Source organism: Amblyomma mixtum, chromosome 10 (genome assembly GCF_055824585.1).
Source record: "Amblyomma mixtum isolate Tamu chromosome 10, ASM5582458v1, whole genome shotgun sequence".
NCBI classification, from domain to species: domain Eukaryota; kingdom Metazoa; phylum Arthropoda; class Arachnida; order Ixodida; family Ixodidae; genus Amblyomma; species Amblyomma mixtum.
This window is the reverse complement of record NC_143021.1, coordinates 135,920,044-135,947,196: the sequence shown is the minus strand read 5'-3', so window position 1 is coordinate 135,947,196 and position 27,153 is coordinate 135,920,044. Positions and strand designations below refer to the sequence as shown.

Here is a 27,153-nt window from a genome sequence, read left to right as displayed (position 1 = left end):
TTTCTGGACATGCTCGCGAGGAAAACCGCGTCGATGGCCTACGAGGGCAATCATTGCCTACGCGTTCGCCGGCTCGGCAAGGCATCCCGAATGGAAGAAGCGCGGTGCGCGTGAGACGGGGGCATCGTCGAGAACGAAGCTACTGACCATGGTCGAAGATCAACTAACAGCAGCGATTTGATACTTTTGAAATCCTTGCTGGCCATGCCGGTCACGTGGTAAGCATAGCCTGCCCAGTCGTCTCCATCTTTTGCGCCGCTAACATATGCACGCATTGTCATACAGCGGACAGTGCAACGGATGCATTCTGCTCCACAAGCGCTGCGCTACTTCGTCGCTGCATCAGCCCAGGAACGACAGAAGAAGCTCGAAACACACGTATGCAGATTTCTGGCAACGCATCGTTGATCCATAGCCGACCAGATGTTTCCTCGGATAACTACATTCCTGCGGACCACAAAATCGCAGAAGCACCTGCTCTGACGGAGACGTTGAACACCAAGTGCGAGCTCTCCCTACTGCCAGGAATCATTTATGTGACCGACCTGCCACCAGTTGCTATGCACACTTCATCCATGATTAGTTATACCCGTCCCTAAATTTGATAGTTGGCAGCAAGGTCTCGACGACGATTAAATGACCGCCCTAGATAGCCTGGAAAGAGCAGCGACAGGCTCTGCTTTGCACAAGTAGGCACGCATAACGCAGTTTTATAATAAACGCCACTTTTAGCGGCCTTAGTATTTTTGGCTGTTGTACGAAGAATCCACTTGCTACGAACATCAGATATAACGAACGGAAGCCGCGTGACCGTCAGGTTCGTTATAAGTGGGCTCGACTGTAATTTCAATCGGTCACAAAAACCTTTTCCACGCTTCAGACATGGACCCTGCATGTTAGGATGAACCTTCGGGCCAAAGGGAAGTTTGTGCCGTGGTCAGTGCATTTCTTCCTGTGCGAGCAACGAGAGATAATTTGAGAAATAATTTGATATTTTTGTCGTAATGCTGTGTTGTTTTGGGACATACTTAAGCAGTATCTTAAAAAACCCATGGACATCATACATTTCTTTAAAACATTTATCTGCGATGAAAAACTCCGGAACTCCATGCGAACTCTTCTTGTTGATAGGACCGCTTAGCGTGTGGAAAACACGCATGATGGATGAACACGCAGAACCGCCGCGTTCAACGAGGTTCCTGTTCAGACAACAGTGCACTTTAGCGCAGGAGGAATACGCTGCGCAAGTTCGACCTCCTGACTGGTTCCCTTTTCTTGACGTGTGCACCGTCTGGAATTTTCATGTGCGGGCGGAGAAAGGGAGTTCATGAGGCCTTATGCCGAGATCGCTGTATTCGACGCTGTCAAGTAAGGCATGAGGAGGATCAGAGAGGTTCCAAATATTCCATGCAACAACCATAAAAAGAAGCCCCGAAGACAGCCGAGTAGCCTAAGGCATCTGTAAAGAGAGTTTTCTGTTGCGCCGCCATGGGTACAAATCGCACTCGGAGTGAGAGAATAGAGTATGAGTACTCTTATAGTTGTTCTTTTTACTGCGTTTATAGTATAGCTTGCTTTCCCAAAATAACCGCACTATGTCTGTGTGTGCGGGGGGGGGGGGTGCGTGCGTGCAGCCTCCATCCTTGATGCACACTCCGGTTGGCGCACATCCGGGCATTCACTGGTAAAAATGCACCTTAAAAAACTTTCACCCATCTCCCCACCCCCCATCACCCACCTGTACGCGATATAGCCGAGGCAGATTGTTGTCAAGGCTCAAAGTATCGAGTCGCCCAAGCGTTGTACGCGAAAAAAACACCAAGAATCATAAGCCTGTCATGTCAGACACTAAGAACCGGAAGTATGACAGCAAGAAGTAGATATGAGTCGCCAGACAGAGAATTCAAGGTCGAGCACTGCGATAACAGCGGATGGAGCCGCGCGCTGGCGACTGGCAGCAATTTTTTCTCAGAAGCAGAACGATTTCAGCGAATGGGCGTAATGAAATCACTTCATCGCCGTTACATTTAATCGCAGTAGCATCTTTCTGGGCGTAATCACTATCGCATCCCAGCGAGCGCATATATTTCCTCATTGCCCTTCTGATTATCCGGTATTTAATTTTTTGCTTATTAGATTATCTACACCATTGCCAAGAACCCGCGTTTCGTTGCTTATTTCCGTCACGTGCAAACAAGAATGTTCTAAAAAAAAAGAAGCTGCACCAATTTATACACCCTTCCTTTGGTAATACTAGTAGTAGTATCGCGGGTTTAACGTGTCCAGTAGACATTGAGGCTATAGGATATACGGTGTAGTGGAGGGCTCCAGATTAACGGAGATCAGCTGAGGATTTGCGGCATGCGACAGAGCACACTGGTTTTTGTATTTTTGAAATCAGCAGCAGAGCTCCGCAGCCATTGAGCCATTTTTTTCTTTGTTGCCCTACAACATGAGGGGTTTTATTTAGAACCTGCTGTCTGAGACAATGAGCGGCTACAAAAGTAAATGTTGCGCTAAATCTATGCGCTAGATCATCTCACTTTGTCCGGAAACAAGAAGTATGCCGAAATGCAAAAAAAAAAGTGGGGCTGAACCGGGTCCCGAACCGGTTCGGAGCGGTTCCTTTGAATCGTTCCGGTTCGGGTTCAGTTCCAAGATGGCGAAAAAATTATGGGTTCGGTTCGGTTCCGGTTCCGGGCGAAAATTCGGGTTCGGTTCCGGTTTCGGGTTCGGGTTCGGTTCCGGTTCGACACCCTGCTCCCAGGTGATCTTCCTGTCAGATTGCCTCTCTGTGTTGTTGGCGCTGGATTCTAAACGGGACGATCTATTGAGCCGCTCATTGAAGTATTTCATTCCTGGATGGGTGAAAGCGGTGCGCTTCGTCTGGATCCCAGGTCACTGCGGTATTTCTCAAAACGATGCAGCAGACTTTTAAGCAAAATCTGCTCTCAATGCACCGGTCGCCTGTAACGTCCCTAATATGATCCTTTTGGGAATGTCTCGCTTTCAGCGCTATCAACATATTACCACTATGTGCAACGATCCCTTGCTGTCTACAATTGACTACCACCATCTCACGTACCCATGGAAGGTACGTGCTTGTAAATCCCGGCAGTGTGAGGTTGGAATGACACTCCTGCGGTGCAGAATTCCCCGCTTAAATCTTTATTTATGCAGATGCGGGTTCAGTCCCTCAAACCTTTGTGCGACTTGTGGAGAGGTGGAAACACTGGAGCATTTCCTACTCTATTGCCGGAGGTTTGCACTTCAGAGAAGGACGTATCTCGAAATTCCAATTTCTCGAATGGGACTCACTTTGTCGGTTCCGCTTCTTCTCTCCTTCGGTGCTAGCGCCAGAGGTTTCGCATTGCATCAAGTTTGCGATTTCCTCCACAATTACATAATTGCTACCGGCAGGTTCCCTTGCTAATGGTACCCAAAATGTCCGCATTGCAAAATCATTCAGAATTTTTTCTGGTATTCAATTCTCTAATCTTTATGCCGGTTGTTTTTTTTCATTCATTTCTTCCCGTAATTTTTTTAAATTCCATATTTAATTCCTCGCAATACGTACCCAAAGTTAATCATTAGCCTGGCACCAAAAGGTAATCCATTAGCTTGGCACCAATTTGCCTTCATTGGGCTCTCCTCACTGAACCCTGGCCAATCCCCCGTCGTGGGTATGTGCCATGCCACCAAGGCAACAACAACAACAACAACAACAACGCTTCGCGGTTTCCTACTGTGCTTCCCCCGCCCTTAGTTGAAAAGAAGCTAAACATTTATTGGCTCCCATGCAGCCCATAACCCTACTGGTCTACCGGCACGCCCTCAACGAGCGGCAAGAGACTTACAGCTGGCCCAAGAGAGAGCGGCCCGGGGTGGAGTACTTCGAGCGACACCAGCAGGGGCGGGACCCGGCACTCAGAGGGGAAGCTGAACGCGAGTCCTCGCCTCCAGAGGATGCCTCGCACGCGGGTCGCTGGCATCGCTACGCCTCGTTCGTGGTCAGCCTGGCCGCAGCCGCATCGGCGACGCTGGTAGTCACGTCCGTCGTACTTCTCAGTCGCCTTAAAACTTGTCGGGACGGCTGCCTAACCCTGGACGAAGATCTCAGACGCTCCCTGGACAGCAGCGTGCACCCGTGCGACGACTTCTATGGGTGAACGTTAACCCTCTTTGTTAACGGGACAGCTTCCAGGTTCCCGCTGTGCAGAACATCTCGCGTTTTAGCCGCTGGTGGCGGCAGCGTTGTGAACGAAAAACAGGTGGCACACCTGCCAACTAGGCAGCGTAACCATGTGAGTTTACCACAACCTCCCGCCTTACTGTGAGCAATCTCCTCAGCGCGGTAGGATCTAGTTAAGACCCGCCAAATGCGGAGGCAGGGTCTTTTCCCACGTACGAGATTTCTTCTCCAGGCCCTTCCGCGCAATGGGGAAGACGAATACGGTCCCCACCTTATGGGCTCGACAGGCACACCACAAGGCGCGGTCCTCTCGCAGCTTCCTTTTTAAAATCACCATGATATGTCCTCCGAGAGAGCTAGCTCGGATGCCAGTCATCGAACATGTGCTGTATGCCGGTGACATTTTAATAGCGAGCACACAGGGGAACCTGGGAGAAATGGAGGCCTCTCTCAAACAGGCCGCCTCTGTTATCGACTCATATGCGTCGGCGTGTGGGCTCCAATGCGCGTGAGCTATATCCAAGTTTGTCCACATAAAAACCAACCTAGAAAACAAGACATGCATCTTCCGGGCCCTCTCATGGGGAACCATTCGTGAGGCCGAGGAATGCTGAATCCTCGTCCTGTACGCTCATAATCGCCTCAAAATTATTTCAACTACAGCCAAACTGACGACAACCGGCGGCCTGTTTGGACGGATGATCCACCGCGCCTCAAATAAGCGCGGAAAACTGCGAAGTAGAGATACGCTTCGCCTCTGCCAGGCCTAGGTTAACAGCAGAGTCTTGTACTCTGTCCCCTGTCTGCCGCTCATGAGGAGAGCGATCGCCGGCCGCGTCTCGAGCGGACGCGCCTCATTTCGGCTCCGGCAATTTTCGTCCGGATTACCGAAAAATTCCCTGCAACCGCGAAACTTTTGCTTCTACTCGACCTTTAACATCACCCAGCACCCGAAGAAATCGCTCTCGACCGGGTGGGCCAATTTTTGGGCCTTTTAGGTCCATTTATGTCATCATCTCATGGGAGCCCTAGCTAGGCCTGAAGCGAAGCAGCCGGTCTTCAGCGTTCTCCGCGGACGCCATGGCGGTCTCCGCTCGCCGCGGGTACGATCCCGAGACGATGGCATGGACAGAAGTCGTCGCAGAAGCCCCGTCTTCTCCTGAAACCTCCACTCCGACGCAGGAGATCGTGGATGAAGGCCTCTTCTCGTTGGTGGCACTTCGCAAACGTCAGCAGCGTCTGAACACCTCGGCAGTGAACGGACCCTCCGTGAGTGCCCCTGCTTCTGTGCATCCAAATACTTCAAGTTCTAACCATCAGCTTTCGCAAACAGCGGGATCGACGAAATGGCGGCCTACCGCTATGCCTCGACTCCGCAAAGAAGGCTTCACGATCGCCATCAAGCCCAGAATGACGGTCTCCCTGAAGACGGTTCTGCAGAACGGTGAGCTTGGTGCTTTGCTTTCCACCTATGCTAATGCCTCCTCGGTGGACACTCTTAGTATCTGGCCCACCTGGGACCAGAATATCGTTATCGCCACCACTCAAGACGTGAATGCGGCGAACGCGCTCGCTCGTGAATTTACTCTGAAAGCTTCCAAAGGCTCCATCCTTATGGTCGGTCACGCCAAAGTCAACGGTGAAGTCTGCAGGGGGATCATTACCGTCCATGAGCAGGAAACTTGTACCACCGTGAAATCGAAAGTCAAGGGGCGCGGAGGAAAGATAGCCTTCATCCGCAAGCTGGGGAAGTCGACGATTGCCCTGCTCACCTTCGTGGGGCGTAAAGTGCCACGTTACGTGCACTACAACAGTGTGGCGACCTTGGTACGCGAATACAAGCGGACTATTCCCTCGTGTTTCCGATGCGGCACCATCGGCCACCGTGTGGACTTATGCCCGGATCCTCAACGCAATCGCTGCGGACACTGCGGCCAAACGGTCGCAGTCCTCGAAGACGGCAACTTGGAGACACACGAGTGCACTCCTTCCTGTATCGTCCTTGGTGGCGGCCACCTTACGGGCTCCCAAGACAGCAAAGCAAAATTCTGGCGGCTGCAACCACCGGGAAACCCAACCGGTCAACGAAAGCAACGTCAGTGTGCAGTGCCCCCGGGAACTGACACCACTCCAAAAGCTCCCCCGCCTGGCAACAAGCTGGTGCAAGACACATCCGGACCAGCGCCACCGGCGGGCGCGTTGCCCGGGCGTGCCTCCAAGTCTCCTCCATCAACAAGCCAAAAGTCGTCACGTGATCCAGGCGCACCCGTATTCCAGAACGGGGATTTTCCGCCTCTCGAGGGCCGTCTGCTTAGTACACCAAAGAAGACACCACAGCCAAAGGTAGGCAGCCGAGACGGGCCTCCTCCGCCCCCCCCCCCCCCTCGCTTTCCCCTACATTCTTCCTCACCAACCCTTCCTCCTCCTCCCCCCCTTAACTCTGAGGTTGCGGACGTCCGCCGTGAGCTCGAGACTCTCCGGGCTCAAAATGCTCAACTCCAGGCCAAAATTCATGCGCTAGAAACGGTTCGGTCCTCCCCGTCTATTGCCCAGGTAGCTCCGGAACCGATGCAACAAGTGCCGGTGGACCCGACACCATCTAGCTCTGACGCGCGTTTCACCGCCCTCGAGAACGCCCTTGCCGCATTAGCGACTCAGATGTCAAATTTCGGTTAAATTCAAGAAAACCTGTTCAAGTAAGTCACGGCCACGGTTACGGCCACCGTGACGGCCAATATTAAGACGTGGCTGGAGTCAAACCCCAGGCTTCTACGCTGAATGGGGCCCCTCAAAGACACAAACCGCCCATCAATATTCAACCGCCCCATCGATCTAACCGAACTCTCGGAAGAGCCGGAACCGATCCAGCCGCAGGTGACGGTACCTGTGCCGGCTCTCCAAGGCAGTCTCCCTTCATATCAACATGGCTGCGTCCCCTCCAAACCAACACCCTAAAGGGCGCCGCCCCCCGCAAAGACAGCAAGCTTTTTCCCTTATGCAATGGAATTGTCGGGGTTTAAAAACAGGAGCAAACGCGCCCACTTAAGGGCGTACATTGACAACCTCGAACACCCCGCCGCAGTCCTTGCGTTGCAAGAAACCGGGGATGCGGTTAATCTTACGGGCTATAACACTTTCCAATGAGACCCGTTCACCTGTATCCTAGTCCATAAGGGTTACGCAGCGCAGGAGGTTAATGTCGACCTAAATCTGGAATATTCGTACGTGATGGTCTCTGTCCTCCCCCTGCGGCGAACAGATAGCCCCGCACACATACTTAATATCTACTGCCCCCCGAAACTCTAAAACATCAATTTTTCTAACATCTTTAGCGCAGCGTTAAGGATCGCGGGTCGCGACCCCCTCATGATAGTGGGCGATTTTAACGCGCCCTGTCTCATGTGGGGTTATTGTAAGGAAGACACGCGTGGTCGTAAGTTGGCGTAACTTATATCTACGCTGGGCATCATTCTTCTAACCGACCCGGTTCACCCAACACGTGTAGGGAACTCCGTCTCTCGGGACACCTGCCCCGACCTTACCCTCGTGAAACACATCCAACACGCAGAGTGGATCAACACCGAGGACAACGTCGGTAGCGACCACTGCATACTGAACACTGTCATTCACACCCGGCCCTTACATCGCCCCCTTGCGCAAGCCAAACTTCCCGACTGGAACGCTTTCCGCCAGGCCCTCCCAGAAACTTCTCTTATGGAACAAAACTACTACACTTGGGTACACGGACTCATGCAAACACTCCGTTCACACGAAAAGCATATCAAGCTTACGGAGCGTGCACCTGACGTGGATAACCACCTATTGCACCTCTGGGAAGCTCGCCGCAGCCTCAATAAGCGATGGCGGCGGCAGAAACACAACCGTAAACTCCGCGCTCACATCTCTGACCTCACCCAGCAAGCTGCCGAGTATGCTGCCCAGCTCGCAGACACTAACTGGGTAGATCGATGCAACAGCGCAGCAAGACAGACGTCCGGCCGCAACACTTGGCGGCTCTTCAGGAGTCTCATAGACCCCACACAAACACGCTCGGAGACGCACAAACACATCAGTCGCGCTATACACAACTTCCAAGGAAACACGAAACAGCTAGCGAACACCTTGCGCTCACAATACCTCAATCAGGATCAAGACCTGCGCGGGCAGGATTATTCGTATGCAGGCTGCGATAATCTGGAACTGGATCAACTTTTCCAGCTTCACAACCTTCGCGCGGTTCTTGCCAAAATGTGCAGGGGGACGGCGCCCGGGAGGGATAAGGTCACAGTCATATTATTGGCGAACCTTCCTGATCAGGCATACGAAACCCTACTCGAATATATTAACGTCATTTGGACCGGGGACACTTCGTTTCCACCGGATTGGAAGACATCATTGATATAACCTTTATCCCAAAGGCGGGGAAACCGGTAAACACAGACAACCTCAGGCGCATCTCCCTCACTTCATGCGTAGGAAAACTGATGGCAACGATGGTCCGTGACCACCTCTCATAATATCTCGAGAGCAAGAACTCCTTTGCCGACACCATGTTCGGTTTCGGACCCAGCAAGTCCGCACAAGACATCCTTTTGCAGCTTCATCACAAGGTTCTCGAGCCCTAGAACACCCACACAATGATAAAATAGTCCTAGCACTCGATCTCAAGGGTGCGTTTGACAACGTTAAACACGGCGTTATACTAAAGCACCTTAGCGAGACCAACTGTGGTCCTCGTAGATTCAATTACATCAAAGATTTCTTAACAGACCACTTGGCCTATATACGTATTCAAGAGACCGAGCACGGCCCGTTTGAGATGGGAACGCGGGGCACACCACAAGGCGCTGTGTTGTCCCCGCTTCTCTTTAACATTGCTATGATGTATCTCCCGGCACAGCTGGCGGCTGTCGGCGGTGTTCACCATGCGCTGTACGCCGATGACATCACCATCTGGGCCACTACGGGAAACATAGGAGAGATGGAGGAATGCCTGCAAGCAGCGGCGAGCATAGTTGACCACTATGCCACGTACTGCGGCCTCCAGTGCTCCCCGTCCAAGTCTGAATTTGTGCATATTCGATCTTCTCCGAAATGCAATATCTCCGTTCAGCTTTCTCTCGCAAGCGGTCCCATCCGTGAAGCGAAGGAGCTACGAATACTCGGTCTCTTCATTAATCAACATCGTAAGGCAGACACAACTCTTGCCAAACTCCGCAAAGTCGGCGACCAGGTGGGCCGAATGGTTCGCCGCGTTTCCAACAAGCGAGGAGGGTTGCGAAGTAAGGATGCGATGCGGCTTGCGCATGCCTTCGTAACTAGTCGAGTGCTGTACTCGACTGCTTACCTCCGCTTACGGAAACATGACGAAGATCACTTGGAGATTGTACTCCGCAAAATTTTCAAGAGAGCCCTCGACCTCCCGATATCCACTTCCAACGCGCGACTCCTCGCGTTGGGAGTGGTGAACACCTATCGAGAACTCCGCGAGGCGCATCTCGTTAACCAATACACGCGTCTCGCCCAGACCGTGTCCGGTCGCCGCCTCTTGGACCGGTTACATATCAGACATGATCATCATACCATGGAACGGGTTCGAGTGCCAGAACTGTGGGGAAGCGCCCTCTATGTTCGAACCCTTCCGAATAAGATGAACAAGGAGGACCATAATGGCCGGCGCCAGGCGCGGGCGAATGCCCTGCACCGCCACTATGGCTCAAAGAAACACGTCTTCTACGTCGACATTGCAGGCCCCTACCGCTCCAGGGGGGAATGGTACACGGCTGCAGTCATACACGAGGGAAAACAGGTGGAAGACCCCTGGTTAAGAGTGCCCAACTCAACGCATGCGGAGGAGGTGGCGATCGCCCTTGCAGCCTCCCATCCCGACTCTAAATTCATCCTCACAGACTCTCGTGGAGCCTATCGTAACTTTGAGCTCGGTTGGATCACTCAACTCGCTCACCAAATTATACACCGCAGTACTCGCGACGGCGATCCAACTCATCGCTCAATCATATGGGTCCTCGGCCACCAAGGCATGCAAGGTAACGAAGCCGCCCATGAGGCAGCCAGCGCACTCACTCACCGGGCACCAGGCGTCCTTTGGGAGGAGCGTAACCCAGATCACAGCCCTCTCCTTTCTTTTAAAGAAATTACTGAGTGCTATCGTGCCGAACACCGGCGTTACCCAGTTCCTATGAAAGGACTGGGTAAAGCTGGCGAAGGAATTCTCCTCAGTCTCTTTACAAACACCCTGCTGTGCCCGGCGGTTCTCAAACACTTTAATCCTTCTTTTGACGGCCGCTGCTCATTCTGTGGGGAGGCGGCCGACACCTTCCACATGGTTTGGGCATGCAGAAAAAATCCTTCTCTCCCCCCACTCACCCCTTCCCCTACCCGAGAGGACTGGGAGGCGGCCCTGCTCAGCTGCCAGGAACTATCGGCCCAACAGGCACTGGTTCGGCGGACTTGTGTAGCGGTCTCGACCAACGGGATCCTGGAATGAGAGACTCCGCCTAGTATTGTAAGGGGTGAGACCCATTAGGGGCCTCTCCCCGAGCACCTCTCTGTAAATAGCTAAATAAATGCTCTTCACCACCACCACCACGGAGTCCAAGGAACGCCACCACCCGTTCGGCGCGATGCGTTGCCCTTTGAACGCAACGCTTTTTGAGGAGAATAAAATTACTCCCTCTGGACAAAGAGTGATCCATCATCTACTCAAGGAGTACTGTACTACTCCTGCAATAGAGTACAGGCACTCCTCCGAGGGAGTAAAGCTACCACATTGAAACAGCATCCTACTACTCTTTCAGGTAGAGTTCCAGGACTCCGTTTGTTAGAGTGACTATACTCCTTCAAGGAGTATCAGCCCAGATCTTATTTTACTCCTTCAAAAGGAGTTTCACGTGTTTTCAATGTATCCTACTAATTTTCTTATTTCACATATTCTTCAGAGCAAGTTGGTCATATGTTTTGCAGGATCCACGTGCGCTACATCTACAAAAGAGTAATGAGCAAAAGGGATTATAATCTTTGAGTAGAATAATTTTTGCTCATGCAACTACTTTATGGCTACACTACAGTTTGCACATTAGTATGGTGCTCTGTCTACGTTGGGAATAACAATGGTTCAAGAAATAATGACACAAATGTACAAGACTGATAACTTTTATTTCTCAAGTCATTGCTGTGATTGCTGTTGGTGCCCAAAACACGCTCGGGAGGCGCTCGCTAGGATCAAGCCCCATTAGTGTCTCAAGCAGCAGACAAGCCCGCTTTGTTTTTGGGGTGTACTTGACATTAAATGCCAAGAACACTGCCAAAAGCAAAGTAAACCCATCTACCAAATCCACCGCAGTGAGCTGTAAGCGCTCAAAAGAAACTAAGATGCTGGATGATGCCGTAGCTTGCTCGGCTGAGTGAAGGAGCTTTGGCTATGCGTGCATTTCTCCGGGTGCCTGCAAACATGAATGAAAATAATGCAAGTAAGAGTCAATTCCAATGCCCTTTTCCTACTATCCTGCATATAACCCCATGAAAAAAAAAGAAAGAATACAACTAGAATGTACTGATCGTGTGTGTCATGTCGCCACTAGTGTGTACCTATATTGTGACCAAGTGCAGACACCTTTCATTGCAAACCTTCATTCAGAGCTACAATTTTATGAAGCCCAATACAATTATCACTATGCTAGTCCTTTCAAAAGCTGTGTGCATGTAAAACAAGCACATATTTACCAAATGAAAATTTTAACATGAGCAAGCTCTTCTGCAAGTATCATGATCAGCCTGACTACGCCCACTGCAAGGCAAAGGCCTCTCCCATGTTCTCCAATTAACCCTGTCCTTCGCCAGCTATGTCCACCGTGTTCCTGCAAACCTCCGCCCATGGAACTTTTTGCTGCTTCCTGCTACGCTTGCCTTCTCTTGGAATCCACTCCGTTACCCTTAAGGACCAGCGATTATCTTGCCTTCGTCTTACATGCCCTGCCCAAGCACCCTTTTTTCTCCTGATTTCGACTAGGATGTCCTCAACCCGCGTTTGTTCCCTCACCCACTCCGCCCGCTTCCGATCTCTTAACGTTACGCCTATCATTTTTATTTCCATAGCTCGTTGCGTTGTCCTTAATTTAAGCTGAACCCTCTTCGTTGGCCTCCACGTTTCTGCCCCATAGGTGAATACCGGTAGGATACAGCTGTTGTATACTTTTCTCTTGAGGGGTATTGAAAAACTGCCATTCATGATCTGAGAGAACCTGCCATATCCACTCCACCCCATTCATATTCCTCTAGCTATTACCCTTCATGATCCGGATCAGCGGTCACTACCTGCTCTAAGTAAATGTATTCCCTTATCACTTCCAGCCATTTCTAAAACCACACCTATTGTGCTTGACGGTTTATTGTCACATAATACATTGTGCAGTTTAAAATATAGGGTAACCTTGAATCGGGAAAACACTTAAACCAATGACAGTTTTCTTGCTGAAGAGAAATGGCTGTTGCAATTCCTGTTTCTCAGATACCATTAACTGAATTTCATGCTCTAAAATAGTGAAGGAAAAATTCAAAATTTTTCATTTCAAAGAGGCAGACAACTAATTTCAGTTTGGTTTCGGTTGGTTTATGGGGTTTAACGTCCCAAAGCGACCCAGGCCATGAGAGACGCCGTAGTGAAGGGCTCCGGAAATTTCGACCACCTGGGGTTCTTTAACGTGCACTGACATCGCACAGTACACGGGCCTCTAGAATTTCTCCTCCAAAGAAATTCCAGCCGCCGCGGCCGGGATCGAACCCGCGTCTTTTGGGTCAGCCGCCGAGCAAATTTCAGTTGCACATTTTTTTTTGTTTTTAATGATGCATAAGGCATTACTATGCACGGATAACCACACAGTATTCGCCTATGACTGCTAAATAATTTGTAATTAAATATCTTCTCTCTCCTGCTTCACTTTTAAAAACTTAGCAATGGCAATGGCATCAAAGGTCAGTATAAGCCAGGGGAGGCATGAGGAAAACTGCAATATAATTGCGGCTTCGTCATTCATTGTGATTCCGACTCTTAAGGCAGGCTGGCTTTAGCATTGTAACTAATTAAAACGATGAAGTAGCGATATTGTAGCTTTTTTGTGCCTTCCATAACCTATACTGAACATTGATGTCATAGCGATTGCTATGCTATTGAAACAGGGAAGAAAAGAAATCTGGTTGTAATTATTTAGCGATTGGAGACGAATACTATGCAACAATTCTATGTATACGAATGCCCAGCACGTCGCTACAAAGAACACACATAACCAAAAATTTGGTGTTTATACTCATTTAAGGTAATACTACTTCCCACGCAAGAACACGACAGCCATGTGTAAACTTTTTGCTTTCATAGTAATAAAATCTATCCAACGACAAGTTAGGCGCAGCATGTCTGCTCTTTATAAATATGCAATACTGACAATGTTTGACACTAGCATTTGGCATGAACGAGATAACTGTGATTACTTCGCACATTACGTGCCAGTCCATACTATTATGCACAATTTAGATTTGCAAATGTAATGTGTAATTCTCTATGACTGCCACAATAGTGCACTGCAAACCAATGAAGTTGTCTTGCATTTGCAATGTTCTCACTACTTTTATGCAACACTGATCACTTCAGTATATCTGCATCGTTCTGTTAGACGGCCACGGGATAGCTAGAATTAAGGCTATTTTATGTGATGGAAACCATTGACTAGACAACAAAGAAGAAAAGCCTCAACTACTGTCCTGGTGCTGGGATGTCTAATAAGAGCTCAGAAAGACTCGGTTTCAATACGCCAAACCCTCCGCATAACATTACCCTGAGCGAAAATACCCCACCCCACCCTAGCTTAATTTCTGTCCACATGCACCAAGGCTCACTGCACCTGTTATAAATATTGCCCTAAATATTGCAATCAAGCTGCCCGTGTATGCATAGGCTATCTGTGCATGGAGAAAGAAAGAAGTTGTTAGGAATGTTTCGCACCAAAAACAGAAAAAAAAGGCAGCCTGTTTCTCAGCAACAGCTAAGAGCATGAAATGGTGTGTCCAAAAAGATTAGGCTGCTTTGTACTTATTTATGACAACGAGAACTGTCAGAGCTGCGCTTTCAAAAATTCAGGAGCTTTGTGCACAAACGTAGCTTCCGTATGCACGTCTTGCAGCCCCAACGCTTCCGAATTGCAACGACCGATGAATATGCACAGGAAAAAGCAAATAGAGAGCGCTTGAATTTAAAAGAAAAGCTACCTTGCACAATCAGAAATTTCGCGACAGAACCTTCCAAACAGTGAAGTGTACTGGTTGCGGTATACCGAATATATACCTAGCAAATAAGTGTGCGCTTTGTTAACGAGCGGGATTCTGTGGCGGCAATGCTACAGCTCCAATTCCGAAAACCTAACGCTACAAAAATTGAGTTTTAAAAATACGTGCGAATGCACGATACACTTTTGCACGCATTTAGAACTTTCAGTTGTGAAACACAGACAACGAATCTTGTGTATGCGTCTTCCTTGGCTGGTAAAAAAATTCTTCTATAAGTCTCCAGTTTGCCTGTGTACTCCACAAATTCTAGGATCCCTGCCCGCTACATCTCAAATTTCACTGAAGCGAAAGTAATACAACCGACAGCTGATGATCTGCTAGGGCAACAGGATTTCAAAAGTTTGAGAAGGACAGTGGGAGTCCAATCCAGGTGGAGTAGTGAAATTTGACTAGTAACAGACAGGGATCCTCCAATCTGTGGAGGACACCGGCAAATTGGAGGCTTACGGAGGAATTTTTTTACCCGCCAAGAAACGCGCATACACAAGAGAGAACCACAGAGGACTACGGCTTTTACCAGCCCTTGTCCTGTGCGGTTCTCTCTTGTGTATACGTCTTTTTTGGCTGGTAAAACAATTCTTCCATAAGTCTCCAATTTGCCTGTGTCCTCAACAAACCGCAGGATCCCTGTCCACTACTAGTCAAATATTTCAACTCCACCTGGCTTGGACGACTCCCACCGCCCTTCTCTGTGGAGAAAGGGTGACAGCAGCTGGCAAAGGACAAGGTTAACTGCAGATCAACTGGGGAAGCATTATCCTGCACTGATTTTGACGGCAGGTTCACAAGACAAACAAAATCAACTCGAGGAGCGGGGTGCACATCATGCGACTGAATGTCAATGGCCAGTGAAAATGGCACCAGCACTGTGGAATGCACATGCAGAAAACGAGACGCATTTTTTTGGCAACTTTGAGTGGCAGTCTACTGCACTTTTAAAGAGCAAAGCTCTCAAGTATGGCAACACTGGCACTTTTTGTTTTACTGGGGTGAGGGTCGTCGTGAGGGTTGAAGTCCATATTTCTTTTCTATCCACTGTGTTAATTGCGAGCTATGTTTACCTAATAGGGGATGGGCATCTAACATCACCGTTATTTCTTTGCAGCAGTTAAAACAATACAGCATACATTTTATAACATGCTTAACGAATTTTTGGGAGCAGCATGCTTTTACGCTTCTACTATTTGTTGCTACTGAATCAGTTTGGCGTTGACAAAAGATCTGTAATAAGGAGTAATTACTCATTGACATCCACTCGAGCACAGCCAAATGGCTACAAAGGAAAGCTATACAGCTTTCACAGAAACTTCGTAGTTAAAGAAAGATTCGTCCTGGTCCGGTGTTCGAACTCAGAACCACCACTTCACTGGAGCAGTCGCTCTACCAATTTGTCCAACCTGGACGGTAAGCTTATGGTAGGGCGAGAGCGAAGTGATCAATAACTCGAGTGGGAACTGTGTCGGTCCAATGTTTTAGGACCCCTAAAACATTGGACAAACTCAGTTCCCACTTAATGTTACCTCTAAAACATTGGACAAACTGAGTTCCCGCTTCATGTTACAATACTGAGTGACATTTTGGTCTATACACCAGAAATACCGGTAAAGCATCATGATAGAACACAATGATTTTAAAGGGATAAAGGAATATGTTCGCCCTTTCAGAGGGCACATATGCATAAGAGGCAACATGTGTGAAATAGTCACTGCACCTGAAGCAGTGTAAACTCCATTATGTTAACAGCAGCAGTCAAAAGCTTCATGAGCGACTATTTCATACAGATCATTCAATTACATTCATGTAATTCAGGATCAGATTCATGTGATTATAGAGGGAGGTACTGCTGCTAAGTGCACGTAGAGCTCTGCGTGCATTTCTAAACCCGGCTGTGAGCCTATGTCTACGAAATTTTTCTAAATAGGCAGGTAATGTATGCATCACTGGAAAACAATACCTACCACAAACAGCTGAGGAGAGATAGCACAGCCAAAAGCTGGAAGCACGAATGGCCCAGTAGATACTGGCAGCTGGCAACTGCAAATAAATATGTCAGAGCAACTGTTGTCAGTGGCCGTAACAATGTCATGAATGACAAGAGAAGAAATTGTCTACTGCTTCATAAATTAGAATAAGGTGTTAACATAGGAACACAAAAAGCAATGAGATGGCCCATGACAAAAGAAATGAACAGATTGTATGTGATGCACCAATATACATTTTTTCAGTAGATTTACATGACTGTCACAACTGCATAGAAAGTTGAGCAGGCTGGAATGCCACTATTTTTATGCATGATGAAAAGAGCGTAACTATTCGAATATAGCATGCACAGGATTTAATTCTTACTACTAGGGTGCTTTGCTGCAGCACCGAAGGTATTTTTAAATTGAACGTAGCGACCAGTAGACCCGTCTGCTTTGCACAAATGACGAGAGGATGGAAAAGGCATGCATTCATTAGCAAGAAGCACGATATCTCACATCACAGCATGAAACGAAAATTGGTATTGCATTTAACAAATCTGCACAGAAATAAAAACTGCCTAGTGGCAATGCAAGTAAGAGCAAGGGAAAAAAATATCGAAGAAAACTGGTGAGTGTGGTGCAGGGAGGTCTGTGGGTAGGGTCTCGTGCCTGGGAATAGTTCCGAGCGCGGAGAATCGCCGGCAGCACAGCTGGTGGCAGTCAACCAAGAATAAATAAGAGAAAGTGAAAATCGATAACAAACCATCACCGATATAGCGAACAACTTGAAAGCGGGCCGCACAAACGAGGGATATAGCAAAAAGCTTGAAATCCTAAATAAGTGCGCAGTTGCATCCCAAACAGTTCTCAAAATCTGAAGGCGAGGAAGCATCGACACCTACACCTCAGGGCAGACGCAAGAACGATCTAACTTTGACATAATACTGTGTCAAATTCTGTTCCATGGGGAAGCACAGATAAAAATTTACAAATGACTAGGCAAGGGATATGCCCCAGCCTTTTACACGCGATCATTGTCCCCGAAAAAATTGTATGACAAATATTAAGGCGTAAGCACTAATCCGACGAGTACACACACTGAGCACTGTCTGTTGGCAGCTGGCCTAGCGCGAGTGCTCTGTCGCGCGGCACTGCCGCTCATCATCATCTTCTAAGTAGCACAAATAATCCGACGGGCACCAGCCGCGAGGCAACTCGACCGTTGTCAGTTCCCTTGTCTGTCCGCAGCTGGCCTAGCAAGAGCGCTCTCTAACGTGGCACTGCACGCTCATCATCCTCTCCTACGTAGCACAAATTTATGCTATTGGAATGTAGTAAACTTTGTCTGTTGTTTTTCGCAGCGCTAGCAAGCGACCGCATAACTCTGTTGCGATAACTGGTGGCATTTTTATTCACCGCGGCACCCGAGTACTAAACGCAGATAGAGACTATGGAGCAACAGTTGCCATGCGGCCTATACGCCCGTTCTTTTCTGGTAAAGGCCGATTCACACGACGGTCCGTTCGCCCGCTGCCGCGGCCGACAGCGCGCCTCTCAATGTGGTGACGCATGAATACGTAGTGCGCGGGCCGCGGGCGAACGGATCGTCGTGTGAATAGGCCTTAACGCATTATAGCTGAGGCAACCGCACGCAGACTGCCTGCACTGCCATCCCTATATAGGCGCACACTAATAACGCGTGCGAATAGAGATCAGAAGTAAAGAAACGTTCACGGGACTCACCGTTCAGACGGCTCATCAAGGCTTAGCAAAACCGCACATTCTTCTTCGTTGCCTCTCCAGATGACAAGAAGTCGTAGCGCTACCTTTCTTCACGGCTTTACCCGTTCAAAATCACCAGTGTTGACAGGGCGTAATTCTCGTCGTTGGTTTCCAAAACACACTTGTGTTCTTCATACACGTCCACCGCACGAGCACTCATACGACTCAAACAATGCTACGAAAACCCAAATAACACAAAACGTGACGAGTCTGACGACGGCTGCAGTTTTGCTTCGTTGAAAAAACCTACAAATGCGCTTTTTTATTACTAATATTTGAATTGTGTTAGCAACAAAAACAAATTATATTTTTTCATTTTATTTCTTTATTAAATGCGAATACCAAAGCGCTTTTAGATACTTTTGCTGACATGTCGTTTGTAGAAGCTGCGATCCTGTGATCCCATCCCCGGGTGTCCTAGCAGACGACGGCGCAGATGACGCTGTTGACGGAATGCAATTTCGATTGACGGCAGCGAAAATCCCTTAAATGCGACAAAAAAGGCAAAGAAACGCACCGTATCGCAAACTGGTCCATATCAAGGATATGTTCGACGCGAGCGGTAGGACAAAGAGCAGCTGCGATGCATTACTCTACGCGACACTGGCATGCTCGACGGAGATCTACATGAAACAGAGCATAAATGTGACCCGTACAAGCGGATTACTGTGATATCAACTGCGTTACGGAACTACGACGATACTTGCTTCACACTTTAGCTTATATGTAACAGCGGCCCGCACTCGCCGCATCCTGTTCGAGTGTACTTTCACTAGCAAGAGCCCACATGCATGGAAGCCGACAGAAGCAACTGTCTTTTCGAGTTCAGATTGTTCCGAGAAATACGAGCAGCTTACTTTAGCACGTACTCGAATTCAAGTTCTCAGCCTGTGTGTCACGTACGGTGACGATGGCGTCAAGGACGAGCTTAAGAATCGCCTTAACGTGGCCGCAACGCAGCCGGTATCCCAAGCATTCGTGCGCTAATTGTTGTTCACCTGTACTGCGAACGTGCGCTCAGTCGCAGGCCAGCCGCTAGCTGCTCAATTTGCCAGCCTTGCGAGTACAATTCGCAAGTTTCTGAGCCAATCTGTGAGCGAGCCGAGTTTTCAGCAATGACGAGCGCGCCGCGCGACGAGCTTCGGCCTGCTCCCTGGCCGAGCTTTCAGCAATGACGCTGCTCGCGAGCGCGCCGCGCGACGAGCTTCGGTCTGCTCCCTGACTGCCGTATTCGTAGCTAAGCCTAGGAGGTTTCACTTCGATGCCAGAGCTGAGAGCGCTTCGAAACTGGCTAGCGCTGAGGTGCTACTCTTTGCATTGGAAGTACGTTTTATTGTGAACTATGTCTCGTAGTGAAATAAAGATATGCTCGGGTCCACCCGAACGGTGATGATGGCGTCGAGGACGAGCTTAAGAATCGCCGCAACGCAGCCGATATTCCATGCATACAGTGTGTTAAATTTGTTCACCTGTGCTGCAAACGTGGGCATAAAGGCTCGCTCAATCGCAGGCCAGTCGCTGCTCGATTTTCCAGCCTTGCGTGCGCGATTCGCAAGCTACGGAGCGAATCATTGAGCGAGCCGAGCTTCCGGCAACGACGCCGCCCGCGGTCGCGCCGGGCGACGAACTGTGCGCTGCTCGCTGGCTGCCCTTGTCGTCGCTAAACCTAGCCGATTTCACATAGATGCTGTAGCTGAATGCGCTTCGAAACTGGCCAGCACTTAGGTGCTAGCCTCGGCACCGTTTTACTCTGAACCCCGTGTCATAGGGAAATAAATATATGCTCGGCTTCCGCGACCCAGGCGAACTCCAGAGCAGCAGCAAAGCGGCTATGGGAGGTAATTTGTATGGCTGTTATCGCTTCTACCAACAACTCGACATTGGCTAATGATACTCTATCCCAGAGCTTTGGTCGTGAACAAACAATACCAGTGCATTTTTCTGACGCCGGCAGCCGGCATCCAGGCTGGCAGGCCGGCCCCGAGAAGCTAGCGCGCCCTTACGATTGTATGGCCGTGGCGCACATCAAAACTGCCACGATATTCTCCTCTTCGCTCAGGTTGTAGCAGCACACTGCTAATAACGAGGAACCAGACCACTTTAAAAGACCGAGTGCGAGGGCGCAGGAGCCTGGGCCAAAGCGCGTGACTGACGTCATTTCCGAGACCTCATTTCACGTGAGAATCAAACGAGCAGGCGACCCGCAGGTCACCCTTGTAGGTGTGAGGAACGGTGTCGTGGAGCTGCTGCCTGGTCGCAAGCGACTGCTGGTCGCATGCCCTTTGCTACTTGCAAGTGTGAATGGGCATTCAATGCCCGTTTGCAGTAGCGAGTCCCTTAGTTCACGTAGTTCACGTATACGCATGTATACGTAGTTCACGTATACGTATATAGTAAGTGCTTCCGCGAAAATACAGTTAAACGCAAGTTTGAAGGAATGCACGGCGAGCGCTCTTAGCAAAATGAACAACGCGTACTCGCTGTAGATTATTCTTTGCGGCATAAGAAAATAATACGAGTTGCTTGCTACGATGAGCAATGATATTTATTGTGCAGCCTGTGGAGCCGCATGAACGTTATCATTTGTTTGTTAATTCCTTTGGCGGAGGAGTAAAACAAGCACTGAACTCCCTTGGGGTATGCAGGAGTGGAAATGCCATTTTACTCTTTTGTCAAGAGGAGTGAACAGGACCTTTCACTCTTTCTCGTTTGTAGAGAGAGTAGATTGAGACCTGCAGGAGTAGCGAGGCTCTTTTACTCTTAATGCAGGAGTAGCAGTTCTTAGAGTGTAGTCGCCCATGTGCACCTTGGTCACACGAAATGCCAGACACCATATCACAAATGGCGCGTCCTACGCATGTCAACACTGTGTGTAGCCAACTCTCCTGCAGCGGACGTCGTTCATTACTGAAAGCGACAAAAGAGCTACCCACGTACCCCACTAAAAGGAAGAAATGGCTGGTTTGGTTGGTTTATGTGGTTTAAGGTCCCAAAGCGACTAAGGCTATGAGAGACGCCGTAGTGGAGGGCTCCGGAAATTTCGACCACCTGGTGTTCTTTAACGCACACTGACATCGCACAGTACACGGGTAGAAGGAAGAAATATTTGCCATCAAGCCGGGTAACTCTGTATACGCAGGCACGTGTGCAAAGGTTGGGACAGCAGCGAGAACATCTACCTTGAGCCCTTGGAGAAGTACAGGGCAGCTTTCAGCAGGCGCCTCATCCGAGATATCCTGCTCTAGAAGATCCCTCAGCACTCCACCAAATCGAAGGGAAAGGCTGCAGGGTTCTTGTTCCACTGTCTCAGCAAGGTGACGATCGCGGGTGACTGCAATTCCAAGATGGCTGGCATTCGCCAGCAATAAGCTTTGTCTTTTTCCTGGGAGTACTTTAGGTCGAGAGCAAAACGTTTTTGCTAATGCGCCGAGGTGTATGCTTAGGAGCTAAATGAATGGGCATCCGGTGTTTTTTTACTTATATGTTAAACATCTAATTAGCATACTAAATAAGTAATGACAACTTTTGCTGCTTTAACCCTTTTGATCCAGGGTTTGTTAGTTTGGTCGCGATTTTTTCGCACTTTTTTACAATATCTAAGGGCTATAACCACGCGGTAAGAATTTTAAGCTCTCAGTTTGATCAATATTTGATTTAAAGGTATGGTTTCAAATATGCCAACACGGTTCAATGATATTAAAATGCCGAAGAGACCGCCTTGGTTACCAGAATTCATAACAAGGAAGTGATTGCAAAAATTAATTTTTAAATGTCGAAAACTGTAAAGAAGCAAGGTGTATATATTTGTGCTTGTGGGTCAATAAATCTTCAGTTGGAACTAAGTGCTCGTGGTGTCCAAGTCTCTTTCTCTGTCCGTGTTTTTTGCGCTTGTAGTGCTTAACGTCCTAAGGCGTCTCAGTCTGTGAGGGCCGCCGTAGTGAAGCGCTGCGGAGATTTCGACCACCTGGGGTTCCCTATAATACATCGCACAGTACACGGGCCCCTAATATTTCGCCTCCATCGAAATTCGACCGCAGCGCTTATAATCCATTATGATCCACTCCTAAAAGAGCTAACACCTGGTGGTTGATTACGGCTGCTAAACCATGGCTCCGTTATTTGGAACCTCTTTAATCAAACTGGGGCGACAAAAAATGGTATAATTCGTGTAAAAACACTAGTTCGCTTCCTTTATATGTTAGGATGCACATTAATTATGTATCTTCGAGGGGCAGCTCACTTTCTGCTGACAGCAGAGAATTGTGTAGCATGGCTGAATTTCGTCTATTGCTCTTGCAGCGGACATTTTAAATGTATAGAAATATATTTGTAGACGCATTTTTAGGGGAACATTTTATTTCTAGTGTTCTTATGCTATTAGGCAAAGCGGTATCAACTTCACTTAGAATACAGAAATTCTAATTTAAATGTCGCTCTCCACGAAAGGCAACTATTTTAGTCTAATAATGCTAAGGTTTCAGTTTTTATTTTCATTGTTTTTTATCGCTCTTGTTAAACGTTTTTCCTTTCGTTTTTCCAAATGGTCGAAATTTTTTAGTCTGATTTATGTTCTTGTTTTCGCCAGCATCATTGTGCACCTTTTCTTATTTGGCTTTTATATTTTCCGACATAATTCTCCTAGGCGCTGCTGCACTGCCTGAACAAAATGCACAACTTTGTCACTCTTCCGGAAAAAAACGAGGCGCCTGCACGAACCGAGGCAATATAGGGCGGTGTTTCACGTCCACGGTTGGCCAATTTATGCTCAGCGTTGGGAACAAGACAGAGCCGCGATTTAAGACATAAAAAAATATTACGCTATTTGCAATACATGCAGACGAATTCAACTCTCTACATTCATTCAAGGAGTACGAGGCAAAGTTTACTAAAAGAGCTATATACGCATACTTACACAGTATGAGTACGCCAATACCTAACTTCAATTAAGCACTAGCGACAGAAATTCTCGGAGGCTGTGGCGCAAGAGCAGGCGAGTGGCGAGCGAAACGGGGTGTGGTAAACGGCTTGGGGTTTCGGAAGTGGTCGGAGGCGCTTTGCACCCGAAGGATCGGGCCAAGTAGGCGACGGTCGGGCCTCCGTTTATAGGCGTTGCTAGCGAATGTATGAGGCACTGGTGGACACTGTTTTTTTCTACACTAATTACCTCACCCCTGTCATGTCATGTCGCACTGGCTTAAAATCCACTGGAAATAAAACATTCTTGTGGGCCTGGTAAAAAGCTTCGCGTATAGCCTTTTTTATATCAGGATAGCAGACAGGAGGAAATATGAATGACCAATACTACGTGCCCGTGTACACGTGCAGGACGAACAGAATGCGGCAAAATGCATAATTTGCAAAATATATTAAAGAACCTGAGAAGCATTCGCGCGTTTAATTAAACAAGGCATTACGCATGTTTAAATTCTGGTACTTCCGTGACAGATTCCCCCGTAATGACCAAACTCGACTCTGGACGTAATGGCAGGTGAAGCGCGCACTAACACATTGCACCACTTGAAAGAAATGGTAGTGGTTTTATCGGCTATAAAAACAACCAAAACGGGAGGAAAACGTGGTGTAGGCTTAAACGGAAATAAAACGGACGGTTGACAGTCAAGAAAAGGAGCCGAAATCGAAATAGCAGGTGCAGCGAGAACCGGTAGGGGAGGACCGGAAAACACAGCGGGCTGTATTTTTCATCGAACCGGCCACGATTAGCGTTCAGAAAGACTTAACCTGCGCGCTGTGTTATTGGCAGTTTACTCCAGGGTGGGCAAATGCCCTAGTTTTACCTTTTCTTTCTAACACTGATCTTTGACTCAGTGACCTTGCCTCACCCTAATTTTGCAAAATTCTGTGGTCCCCTGTTTCCATCACCCACAAATCCTAAAATTTGCTGGTCCTCCCTAGCTATCACTCTCATTTTCTCCTACCTCCCTTACCCTCACAATGAGCGGTCTTAATATTCGATTCATTTTTTACCTTATTAGTGATATGTTCCGATGTTGCTTAGTCGTGCCTTGTCACTAAGTGTAGTCAACTGCGTCTGCTCTCAGCTGCGTAGGAGCCGCTAGAGGACATCTTGCACCATCCTGAGAAGGCGTTTCGTATACTTGCCTTTAGGTACACTACCGTTCTAGTTCCCTTTCTTCCATGACTACAGCGCAACGAACGGGACAAGAGGAAGGACACAGGCAGCGACACAACACAACGCCCAGCAACTTACCTTGCCTAGTTCCCTTGTTTTCCTGCCGTAGTCATCCTCGCGTTCCTGCGTGTTTTGGAATTCAGATGCGCCCTGTACGGGAAAAAAACAACGTCCAGCACAGGCAGAAACACTGTGGCACACCTGTGCATTTTTTTCCTTCCTCACCCTGACCTCACTATCTCCGGCATCTTCCTCCTCGCCGTCAAAGCTTTTTCTTCGACAGCCCTGCTTCCCCCTCAGTTTAATGAGTGAAGCTCTCATGAGGTCAGGACGAGGTGCCCATGTCTGCTTCTCACAACTTCCACTCACACCCCTTTGCCCCGCAAACGCACACACTTCAGTCCTGAAGCTTCATGGGTCTGTTTGCAATTCCGTCACTGTAGAAGAGATCGGGGAGGGGGGAGGGGAGCGGAAGGGAGCTAGGGAGCGCTTGTGTCTCTTAAATAAAAGGTGCACTTAAGGTCATCATTCTTGTTTTCACCAAACGAACTCATTAGGCTGCTGCTTTTTCTGCGCCGCGACGAAATACGTAGCAATGCATGTAGGTTATAAAGACATCACGGGGTAGTGGTCGCCGTGGACGAAGAATATCACATCAGGATAAAGCACTTCAGGATCATTGCAGAGTTCAGATGGATCTCAAATAAAAAAGAATAGAATTTTTAAATAGAACGCGTGGGCATGTGCGCGCACCCCGCGAATATGGATTTCAGTGCAATCTCACGTTCTAGCTAGTATAAACACGTATCATTAAGGATAGTTGCCGGGCCAGTTGGTACATGATCACACCGTAAAACAGCGCGCTTACACGGGACGAAGAAAGAAGACACGCACACACACAGCGCTGAACTAAGAACTGCATGGTTTATTGCATTGCTCGCAATAAATACCGGAAAGGAAAACAAAAAAACAACCAAAGGAAGGCGGGGAGATATCCTCCTGTCGCATCATGTCGTCAAAGGTTATTCAAGATATTTATTCTCTTTTCTTGTCAGTGCCATCGATGGAGTGCTAACGCATGACGCGCCTTTCCTGTCTATGATGAATGCTTCATATAGTTCACGTTTGTGCTGATGATTGTACCGCCTCAAAATCTGGCTTCGTCCAAGGTTAGGTGTGCAATGACAGGCAGATACGTGTTTTGCCAGCGTGCTGCCGTATCCCGTGCCGATGTTAGTGGCGTGCTCTCGTAGACGGTCGTTTATGCAGCGTCCACTTTGGCCCACATAAGATGCGCCGCATGACAGCGGTATCTCGTAGATTATCTCCGTGTCACAGTTGGTGAACATTTTTTCATGTTTCTTACTGCACCGCGCTGGTTTTGGGGCATCTTCATTCACCATTCTGCAAAGCATATTGAGCTTTCTGGGTGCGGTTAGGACCAAGTTCACTCCAGCACGCCCTACTATCTTCTTCAACGAGTGGCTGATCCCGTGCAGATACGGCATAACAGCCATCTTCTCTCTTTCTTTGCATAGCCTCATCGGGAGGCTAGATAGGCGGAGATTCTTCAGGAGCTTGAAGCCGATCCCTGAAATGAGGGCATCCGGGAAACCCGCTTCGCGTAGACGTTTCAGCTGAGATTCCATGCTAGCTTGCTGTCGGTGATGGCACGATCTTTTGAGGGCATTGTTCAAGGCGCCCAAAACTATTGCTCGTTTGACAAGCTTCGTATGCGCGGACGAGTAAGGCAGAAGGCATTTCTTAGACCTCGGAGCATAGCACCAACACAGATGGTCCTCACTCCGAGGTCTAGCTATGCTCCGAGGTCTAGCTATGTCTAGACCTCGGAGCTATGTCTAGCTATGTCTAGCTATGTCTATGTCTAGCTATGTCTATGCTCCGCTATGTCTAGCTATGTCTATGTCATAGCTATGTCTAGCTATGTCTATGCTCCGAGGTCTAAGAAATGCCTTCTGCCTTACTCGTCCGCGCATACGAAGCTTGTCAAATGAGCAATAGCTTTGGGCGCCTTGAACAATGCCCTCAAAAGATCGTGCCATCACCGACAGCAAGCTAGCATGGAATCTCAGCTGAAACGTCTACGCGAAGCGGGTTTCCCGGATGCCCTCATTTCAGGGATCGGCTTCAAGCTCCTGAAGGATCTCCGCCTATCTAGCCTCCCGATGAGGCCACGCAAAGAAAGAGAGAAGATGGCTGTTATGCCGTATCTGCACGGGATCAGCCACTCGTTGAAGAAGATAGTAGGGCGTGCTGGAGTGAACTTGGTCCTAACCGCACCCAGAAAGCTAAATATGCTTTGCAGAATGGTGAATGAAGATGCCCCAAAACCAGCGCGGTGCAGTAAGAAACATGAAAAAATGTTCACCAACTGTGACACGGAGATAATCTACGAGATACCGCTGTCATGCGGCGCATCTTATGTGGGCCAAAGTGGACGCTGCATAAACGACCGTCTACGAGAGCACGCCACTAACATCCGCACGGGATACGGCAGCACGCTGGCAAAACACGTATCTGCCTGTCATTGCACACCTAACCTTGGACGAAGCCAGATTTTGAGGCGGTACAATCATCAGCACAAACGTGAACTATATGAAGCATTCATCATAGACAGGAAAGGCGCGTCATGCGTTAGCACTCCATCGATGGCACTGACAAGAAAAGAGATTAAATATCTTGAATAA

General features: G+C 48.6%; 1 pseudogene; it reads left to right on the top strand.

Annotated features, from left to right (window-relative positions):
* The first annotated feature begins 3,797 nt into the window (after positions 1 to 3,797).
* LOC149327031 (uncharacterized) overlaps positions 3,798 to 27,153 on the top strand; it is a 58,355-nt pseudogene continuing 34,999 nt past the window's right edge.